Here is an 11,201-nt window from a genome sequence, read left to right on the forward strand (position 1 = left end):
GGTTTCGGCGTGGATAACCACACCTTCTTCGGAACACACTAACACTACAAACTGCCTAAAAAGGCGGGGTCCAACATTAATACAGCACGGCCAAAATTTTACATTTTATGCGAGTCTTTTGCCCTCTTGGGAGTGCTGTATTAATGTTGGATCATGCCTTTTCAGGCATTTTGTGGTTTTACTGTGTTCTGAAGAAGGCGTGCTTATCCGCGCCGAAACCTAGGTCAACATCCGGTTTCAATTTGCAATCGAGGCGGATTCTCTATAATCATTAAGACGTCATAAACTCTAAGACGCATGAAAAAGTGCTGCATCATGCATGACGTTTAAATTAGTTTCTTCTTTGCTACTTATTCTTTTCGCCTTGTCTTACAGTGTGTACTAACAGTAATTGCGATTATTTATGAATCATTAAACAGCTTACTTACTTTTCTTCCATCTACTTCGTTTTCACTTGGCTCTTACTTACAGTGTAGTAATAATGTGTTATTTTGTTCTGCTATGTCAAATGGAATACTGCTAGCCGTAGTTGCAAATCCAAAAAATAACTTTTTCATTTCAAAATTATACTTAAGGTTTTCTTGTCGTTGTTCTTCACTGAATACACTCGTTATTCGTCCCATAACGCTTTCATCATCTACTGCACCTTTTTTTTTCTTTTAAAACTCTACTGTTCAGCGTGTTACACCGAACATTAAATTGCTTTGCTGCCGTAGGAGAAGGGATCTTGTCATCCGTTTCTGAATCTGTCGCGTTTTCCGTCGCAACAGAATCACATGTTCGTTGGTCTTATCTCTAGACATGTTTTATACGCATGTTGATGACTTATTACCTAAAACAATGCCATACGCTGCAGAGGCCGTTTTCATTCGGAATTTTGTATTGCGTCAAATAGAACAGAAAACATATGTTTTTAAATACAAGTAATTAATTAATTCAAAATCGGCACAAAGGGACAGTATCACGAATGATAGCTTGCGTTTTAAAAGAATTAAGGAGCCCCTCCGTAGTATTATGCGTGATATATGGAAGTCACTGTCAGTGGGATAATCACATTAAAAAGTAAACTGTTCGGGAAAGTGTAGCCTGGCAGTGTAGTATGCAGAGTCATAGTGGTCGACGCGGAGCGTGAATGGCTGTACACAGACACCGCCTACGTGGAGAGCAGATGGCTTAATATTTTGCTGGTGCCCAGAAGAAGACGACAGCTCGCACCCAGAAAAGGAAAGGTGGAGAGCTTAGTTACCGCAAAACTGTGCTGAGGACGACGTTTTGTACTTCTGTGGGCCACGTGCGCCAGTAGGAAACCAACAATTATTGGCGGAATAAATTTTAGTGATACAGTGCGTGCCAAGAGAGGTGAAATTGACTTGCTTTTGTTGTGGTGGTTTTGAGGCACAATGAAACTGTTGTGAATTGTGTCAAGTGAATTACTGTATCATACAGTGGAACCATGGTGCATGATAGTGTTATACTTTATTGTATTGTGACGATATTGCTCATGACGTTGTCATTTTTACCAGTATATCATATTCATAAGTTATTGTGCAGTGTGTTGCATTTTCTAATTTATATAGCAGTTATCTTTGCATAGTTGCATTGTTCATTAGCACTAGTTCGGTAGACAGTCGAGGTCATTGGTTATATAACATAGATCTTTCAGTAGCAGTTACTTGTCACATTTATTCAGTGTGAATGTGTGTTTGTAAAGTTATTACTGTGTAATATTGGTGCCCCTTTGTTGACGCCTACTGATAATGTCACCTGGTCTGCTTTACATAACGGGCTATGAAATATATGAATTTGTTTAGAACGAGTTTTTTCATCATAAATTACTGTGCCCATTTTGAGTAAGAATTTTTAGTGTCTGGGCGGAATGTTGTTTATTTTTGGTACTATCGGTTTAAGGATAGCTTCGTTATGAAATACAGAGATTGTAACTTGTAGGTGATTCCTTGTAACGATGTATGACTGTTAAGAAAAGGATATTTAGTACAATCCCAAGCTTGCACAATGTCCAAACCAAACCCCACTCCACTCACAGCCTGTGTTACAGTACATCTACATCCATACTCCGCAAGCCACCTGACGGTGTGTGTCGGACGGTACTTTGAGTACCTCTATCGGTTCTCCCTTCTATTCCAATCTCGTATTGTTCGTGGAATGAAGGATTGTCGGTATGCCTCTGTGTGGGCTCTAATCTCTCTGATTTTATCCTCATGCGAGATATACGTAGGAGGGAGCAATATACTGCTTGACTCCTCGGTGAAGGTATGTTCTCTAAACTTCAACAAAAGCCCGTACCGAGCTACTGAGGGTCTCTCTTGCAGAGTCTTCCACCGGAGTTTATCTATCATCTCCGTAACGCTTTCGCGACTACTAAATGATCCTGTAACGAAGCGCGTTGCTCTCCGTTGGATCTCCTCTATCTCTTCTATCAAACCTGTCTGCTACGAATCCCACACCGGTGAGCAGTATTCAAGCAGTGGGTGAACAAGTATTCTGTAACGTATTTCCTTTGTTTTTGGATTGCATTTCCTTAGGATTCTTCCAATGAATCTCAATCTGTCATCTGCTTTACCGACGATTAATTTTATATGGTCATTCAATTTTAAATCACTCCTAATGCCTAATCGCAGATAATTCATGGAATTAACTGCTTCCGGTTGCTGACCTGCTATATTGTAGCTAAATGATAAAGGATGTTTCTTTCTATGTATTTGCAGCACATTACACTTGTCTACGTTGAGATTCAATTTCCATTCCCTGTACCATGCGTCAATACTTTGCAGATCCTCCTGCATTTCAGTACAATTTTTCATTGTTACAACCTCTCGATATATTACAGCATCATCCGCAAAAAGCCTCAGTGAACTTCCGATGTTATCCACAAGGTCGTTGATAAAGATTATGAATAGCAACGGTCCTACGACACTCCCCTGCGGCACACCTGAAATCACTCTTACTTCGAAAGACTTCTCTCCATTGAGAATGACATGCTCCGTTCTGTTATCTAGGAACTCTTCGATCAAATCACACAATTGGTCTGACAGTCCTCATGCTCTTACCTTGTTCATTAAACGACTGTTTGGAACTGTATCACGCGTTCCGGAAGTCAAGAAACACGGCGTCTACCTGGGAACCCGTGTCTATGGCCCTCTGAGTCTCGCGGACGAATAGGGCGAGCTGGGTTTCATACGATCGTCTTTTTCGAAAGCCATGCTGATTCCTACAGAGTAGATTTCTAGTCTCGAGAAAAAGCACCACTGTGTACTTTATGGCCATGAATAAGACAATACGAGTGGCATCGAGCCTATCCTTGCGATATTTATTACAGTATGAACTTAAAATTTCGTTTTGTTTACTTCTAGTTTCAGCCAGCTTTCTGTTCATAATACTGTGTTGGCGTTGTTACCTTCTAAGAAGCGATTCTAATGCTAGGACCGTACTATGGATGCTTTAGCAGTTTGCTTAAATCAGATTAACATTTTATTTTTTCGATATGCGTGGTCGAAGTTCTCCTTTGACTTTAATGTGACTGATCTCTCTTTGTTTTCAGCAGGCTTGATACTAAGGAGGAATTCCTCTAAACTAAAAGGCAGTATTTTCACGCCATACACACTCTACGACCCGAGTAGACACATCTTTTATATAGTGCAAATCTGACCAATTGAGGGTGGCCCTATAATTCTCCACCAGATATTGGAAGTCCAGAAATTCTCTTCCAAGACTGATCCAAAGCGTCTGAGCCTTTCTTTTAGGCTTTCCAGTTGGTTCGAAACCAAAGGTTCTCTGTATGATGCTACAAATATCGAGCTATGCTTCTGCCCCGTGGGCGAGGCTACCTGTCATCAACAGTTCACTTAAGGGTCTAATGGACTGGTGATAGCCTCAGAAACGACGTGGCAAGGATGATTCGTGCCGCTTTGCTCTCCTTTTTGCAGCCAGTTGCACGCACTGTGTCTGACAGCCCCAGACAAGGCGTCATCCACACCTTGAACAAAAGCCCCCGCAAGCATACTGAGTGCACATGTCTAACACTGGAGCTCCCACTAAGCAACAATCCTATCCCCTGCGACTGTCCACACTTAGCAGGAAATTTCGCCATTTGTCCACCAGATGAGGTATACCGTGCTGGCTCAGATGTGTTATCAATACAAGACTGCACTTCGTTCCTGCTCCTACATTCGTCCTCTGCTCAGGGAAATCCAGACTTCACTTCTGACCCCTAGTTACCCTTCTGTGGGAACAAATTGGTCAGACATTGCGCATCCGAAGACGTAGTAACATCGGTGTTCCCGAGACATTCAAATGCCAGCAGAGGTGTCATAGGTTGTCCACCAGTCTCTCTATGTCACTGCATCTTGGAGCAGTAACCTCTGTCCTTAGCCCACACAACGTCTAGATGTTTCAGGACACAGGTCAGTTCAGCTTGTGTCTGCCTACAACAAGCACAATCCCTATCAATTTCTAACATCTAAAGAAGAATAATAGACATCAGATTACCTTCCATTAGGAACGTGGGTGCACTCAGCAATCAGTAGTCGTTTCTTGCAGGTTTTGTTTGGAAAATATAGATTTAGGCTAGTGCCTAGCCATCAACTCTCCACAAAGCCTACCTTCATTATACAATAGTCTTGAAAGAACTGTGACAGACGCCCGAACAACGGGGAACTGTCATGCATTAATACTATGGAACAATGCATAGATAATGGCTAGGCAATAACCTAAATGTAGATTTGCCAAATAAAACCCGCCAAAAAGGACGACTGATTGCTGTGTTCTATCATATGTAAAGAAAAATAAAAACTCACTGTCACGTCTTTTATACGTCACTATAGTGTTGCAAAACGAAAAGCACAAGGTAGTTCTGACTTACTTCCATGTGTCATTTGGGACCAAAAAACACGGTTTTTGTGGGAAGTATGTTCTAATACGTTTTTCAGGATTGTTCTGAAGACTTCATTTACGGAGATATGTGAGTAGATTATTTCACCAAGGTGACACGAACACAATTAACTTGACAATTTCGTCCTTCATCACTTTAAAGCGGAATCCATAAGAAATAATATTGACTGAAATTGATGTGTAGCGTTAGTACTGCCCTCTAGAAAAGTCATTCCTAGTTAATAAACATTACACAATCTTGTTTCAATTCATATAACTGTTAGCGAGAAATTTAATAAAAGTTTGTAATAATGAAAATAATACATGAAAAAATACATATATTTCAGTTGCCTGTCGGTTAAGTTACTATCTGATTACAGCCGTTGAAGTAGGATGCAATTTAATAAAATAGGTCATTATAGGTCTACAACAAAATCGTTATAGTTATTAATACTTAATGTGGTGTCACTGCCAGACACCACAATTGCTAGGTGGTATCCTTTAAATCCGTTAGTATACGTCGGACCCGCGTGTCGCCACTATCAGTGATTGCAGCCCGAGCGCCGCCACACGGCAGGCCTAGTCTAGAGAGACGTCCTGGCACTCGCCCCAATTGTACAACCGACTTTGCTAGCGATGGTTCACTGTCTATATACGCTCCCATATTCAGATACTATATGGTACGTGATGCAATTGCACAGAACGTTTCTGATGTTCGTATAAGGAAACAGATTTTGAAACTAGTCAACCCCTCCCTTCAACAAGTGATGGACATACTGGATCGGCAGGACACACTTGACTTTGCTCAGGAATCATTTGAAACTTCACCAGCCGTGTGTCAGGTTACCTGGCCCGCCGGGCGAGCTGCACGGAGCAGTAAGCAGCCCTCGCGCCCGGCCGCGCCGCTGCTGCCAGGCTCGCAGCCACGTGTGCTGCGCCGGCAAGCAAATGCAGTGCTTAAATCATGCCCACGGTGCGCTACTAAACATTCACGTGAGAATTGCCTGTCACGCCAAGCTGTTTGCTTTTACTGTAATAAAAAAGGACATGTTCAGAGTGTTTGCCAGAAAAAGCTCAGTTCGGAAACTCAAAACCATTGCAGGCCCTTTGCTTTGCACCGGAATCGGAATCGGACCAAGGATACATAGGCTCGCGAACCATCACCCATGGAAATTAATGTTATTCATTCCATTCCGCACAGTTCCACTCTCTCTAACAGTGACTGTTCGTCCCACAAATAGCGTTCGTCGACATCGCCGGAACTCCCGTCAAGTCGCAAGTGATTATGTACCAGTGTCAGTTCACGTTGCACGAGACGATCGCTCTTGTCGTCAGCAGGACAATAAACTTTCTATAGACTTGGACATTAACGGCAAAGTGATACCATTCCAGCTCGATACCGGAGCTGCAGTTTCACTGATCAATCAAGACACTTACAAACTGCCGGGCACACCTCCGTTGCATGCCGAAAATGTTACGTTAACTAGCTATTCAGGTCAAGAGATCCCTGTGTTAGGACAGTGCAGCCTTCTTGCAACATACAAAGGACAAACAAAACTTGTGTCATTTTACGTCCTTCATTCGTCTTCTGCAGTGAACCTGTTTGGTTTTGATTCATTTCAGTTGTTTAACTTGTCTGTAGTAAATCAGGTCCTATCAGTGAACCAGACTGTGCCTTCAGACAGTGTTTCTCGTCGATGTGAAGAATTTGCAGACATTTTTATACTGGGCCTCGGTTGCGCTAATAACTATAAAGCACATTTGGAACTGAAAGTAAATGCACAACCGAAATTTTTCAGAGCGCACAATGTTCCCCACGCATTGTGTGATGAGGTTGCAAAAACATTACACGATTTGGAATCACAAGGTGTAATTGAATGTGTGCAAGCTTCTCTCTGGGCGTCACCCTTAGTCATTTTGCCAAAACCTTCGGGAAGATTGAGACTTTGTGTGGACTTCAAGGCAACAGTGAACCCACAACTAGTGCTTGCAACTTTTCCTTCCCCCCCCCCCCCCCCCCCCCCAGAAGATGATTGGTTGTGATAGATTCATTCAGTAATTTTCCTTTTGTTGTCTGGATGTCTTCCACGACTTAATCTGCCACTATCCAAGCGTTATCTGCTACCTTTTGCATTGAAGGTCTTCCACAGACAATTGTTTCCGACAATGGCCCACAATTCATGTCCGCAGAATTTCAGTCATTCTGCAAGGCCAGTGGTATTCAACATCTGACGTCCGCGCCGTTTTTGCCACAGTCAAACGGTGCCGCTGAACGATTAGTCTGGACTTTCAAGTCACAGATGTTGAAGTTGAAAGAGTCGCATTCTCGGGAGGATGCGTTATTGCTCAGTTTGTCCTCGTATCGCTCTCAGCCCCGAGATTGTCGCTCGGCGGCTGAGTTGCTCCATGGTCGCCATCATCGAACCTTGATGTCTTTGCTACATCTGCCACATCAGGTTCCTGTGCAGCGGCAGTCACTTGCTTTTGCCCCAGGCGACGTTGTCTACTACCGCCACTATCGAGGTTCGCGGCGTTGGCTCGAAGGGCGCATTCTTTGCTGCCTCGGAAGAGCTATGTATCTGGTTTTGGGGGCCTCTGGTGAGGGGCGCCGGCATCTCAATCAGCTGCGCCTCTGTCGTCGCGCGGGATCTGTCGCTCGCTGTCTGATTTCAGCGACAGTGCCGTCCGGTCAGCGCCCCGGGGACCCATCTACTGGCTCGCCTCAGACCCAGGTGTTACCGACGCTGCCTTCCATTTTGCCCCATGGCGACGCGCCGCCGCCGCCACGTGTTCTCCCACAGGCGACGCCCACAGTGGACGCGTCGCTGCAGCCGTCGGGCGCCTCCCTGGGTCACGTGTCGCCGATCGCTCCCCGGGACCAGTTGTTCTCTGACATGGAAATCTCGCCCGCTCTGGACCATATGTCGTCTTCGCCCGTCGGGTGCCCTGGCCCGATGGAGGTCGACCCTTCGGCCCCTCCTGTCTCTCTACGGGCACATACACCGCATGTTGGCGTGCACCCTGGAGTAGGTTTTCAGGCGTTATCTAGCTCCCCGCAGTCCGAATGGCAGGGTGCGGGTGGCACAGCCTCGCCTGTTGTTAGGCTCCCTACCTCATCGCATACGTCAACATGGGGTTCTCCCCACGATGGGCGGAGGCCTTATACCACAACCGTCCGCCGATTTGCGGGGGAGGAACGTGGTGTCACCGCCAGACACCACACTTGCTAGGTGGTAGTCCTTAAATCCGTTAGTATACGTCAGACCCGCATGTCGCCACTGTCAGTGATTGCAGACCGAGTGCCGCCACACGGCAGGTCTAGTCTAGAGAGACTCTCTAGCATTCGCCCAGTTGTACAGGCGACTTTGCTAGCGATGGTCCACTGTCCACATACGCTCTCATTTGCAGAGACGACAGTTTAGCATAGCCATCAGCTATGTCATTTGCTACGGCCTAGCAAGGCGCCATATTCAGTTACTATTGATATTGATATTGTGAATCATGTACCGTCAAGAGCGACGTTCATCATTAAATGGATTAAAGTTAAGTATCAAACTACTTCCGTCCGCTTTTTGAATTCTAATTCCTTGTCATGTTCCAGACCTCACGTCAATATAGTTCTTCCCTCCTCATGCCAGCCTGCGTGAGGTATAACGCGTGCATTTCGGCCTCCTCTAGTAACACGGTGTTGGCTCTTCTGCCAACCCAACACTTAATATCTTCTGACTAGAACCGACAGAGAATTAAATTAACGTTGTAAATGTAACGGATTTTGATGTCTGAAGGCCTGTAACTTAACAACCATACATTTTACGGTAATGTACACCATGGAATAATGGTGCCAACGCAATCTTCAGCCTCAGTCAGATGTCTGAAAGCAAGGATCCCAACGTTCGAGTCCTTCCTTGGCCATGGGCGTGTGAGTTATCTTTAGCATAAGTTAGTTTACGTTAGATGAATTAGTGTTTAAGCTTAGGGACCGATGACTTCAGCAGTTTGGTCCCATAAGATCTTACTACAACTTTTAATTTCTGAAAGAAAGGAAGGAAGATCAGTGTTCAAAGTCCCGTTGACAACGAGGCTATTGAAGATGGAGCACTAGCTCAGATGTGGGATTGTTTGGGAAGGAAATGGGCCATGCCATTCTCAAGGAACTATCCCAGCATTTGGCTTAAGCGGTGTAGGGAAATCACAGGAAACCTAAATCCGAATAGCTGGACGGGATATGAACCGTCATCCTTCCGAATACGAATCCATTGTTGTAACCACTGCACTACCTCGCTCGGTAAACGTATGTAAGGCATCGCCGTATGTATTAGTCTGGGTATTCTGACATTATCCTCTCAATATACAAGTCCTTTACTGTCGTTTCTTGTTAACAATGTAAGTTAATTCCCAACCATTAGCAGTTTTCACTCAGTTAATATTAGGCAGAAACGCAATCTGCATTTGGATCGCACTTCCTTGACTCATGTGCACAAAGGCTTGCAGTGTACAGGTGCATCCACTTTCAATAAACTACTATAAGAATTCAAAAGCATTAGCAGTAATCCACGCGGTTTCAATCTAAACTGAAGAGTATCATCATGGGTCACTCCTCGTGCTCTGCCAGGAGTTCCTTGAAAAATTAGGCTGATACCTGTCTTATATTGTTGCTTGCATTTGCATATACTTATGTCTTGTATCTTTTCTTGGATTCAAAAATATTTTATTTTATCTGTCATTACTTTTGTGTTGTAATTTTATCTACAGACACGTGCCATGACACAGGAGATTAACTCCTCACTTTGGTCCTACAGAACTAGACGTGTCAAATAAAAATTGTGTAGAGGGTTATGGTATGCTGATTTGGCTAGTCGCTGCTTGAGCCGTACAATAGATAACCCCTACAGCCTACCTGGAACAGTAAACCGGGGAAGGGGCTAAATGGAAATAGATTAGCATATTGTTGAATTTGTCAGTGTAGGTATTCTGTCTTGGGCAAACAAAGAAAATTCGTATATCAAAACGGAAATGGCAGGCGAGATTTTCAGTTTGGCGAGCTAAATTTTCAGGATGAATATTTATTAGAACACGAGTAAAGAAAAATTACAGTTTGAAGCGTAAAGCAACACGATTATGTTCCGGTGTACAGCTAGTGAAGGCATACACCACGTCTGTTAAACTCCTGTGTTGTTCCTGATCCAGGCTCGGAAAGTGCCCACGTTGGCGTAGACGGCAGTGGCACTGATGCAATCCGGGCGACTCCAGGACACAATGCCGATCTGGGTGCCCCCATAGACCAGGGGACTGCCCGAATCCCCGTGGCAGGCGGCCATGAATAGGTCCCCCGCTCACACCATGCCCAGCGTCACTGGCGAGATGTCGGCCATCATTTCACGGCAGGTGTCGCGGTCCACGACGTGCATGTCCGCCTGCTGCAGGTACACTGCGCTGGAGCCGTTCATGCCCCAGCCCGGAGCGGTGTCGCCCCAGCCCGAGACGGTGACTGGAAGGCCTGCTGGAGTGTCGTATCCGTCGGCAGGGAGGTTGACCACTTGTATGTTCGAGCCTAGTGGGAACGGCTCAGAAGGCTGCGTACAAAGTAAAGACCAAATCACGTCTACTGCAGGTGTGAAAAAGTGTCGGCGAAATACTTAGAATGCTGGGAGTACGTTGGAAGACTCGGTAAGTGTCACAAATGCTACAATTAACCAAGGAACATAAGAAATTGTTCATGATGTTTTTCTAAAAAAATTGATGTATTTTTCTTAGCAAATGGACTATTTCTTTATTCATTCAGTTCTATACAGCAGATACAATAGTACTAACAATTAATATAGTTTATGAGTAGAAGTTGCTGAATGTGACAAGAATGATCCATGTTTTAGGGATGCAGCTGATGAGGATCTGAATTAGAAGAAACATATTAGTGAGGTTTTCGAACACCTAAATCAAAAAATTTTTGTAATAAGCATAACAGCGAGTTTGGGAAACAAACAGGTCAATGTCTTAAAATATTTTACAGATTTATATCAATCGGCATAAATTTCAAGAAACATAAATTGGTCACCAGTAATGTACATATCATTAGAAAGACGAGGATCTAATGTTCCTACTGCTAGAAGGCTTATAGTTGTCTAAACAACAACTGAAGTGCTCAAGTCAGCAGATGGTCACTACACCACAGTTGTGAATAAGAAGGACGCAATGCAGTTTAACGTTGTCCGTCTTCTTGAGTTTGGAGGAATGAGAGAGCAGTATTAGTACTGAGCATATTACGTCTTCGATTTAGCACTGTCCCACCAACAACGAGGTTTTCAACCAGTAGCAAT

Source organism: Schistocerca piceifrons, chromosome 8 (assembly GCF_021461385.2).
Source record: "Schistocerca piceifrons isolate TAMUIC-IGC-003096 chromosome 8, iqSchPice1.1, whole genome shotgun sequence".
In the NCBI taxonomy this organism is placed as follows: Eukaryota; Metazoa; Arthropoda; class Insecta; order Orthoptera; family Acrididae; genus Schistocerca; species Schistocerca piceifrons.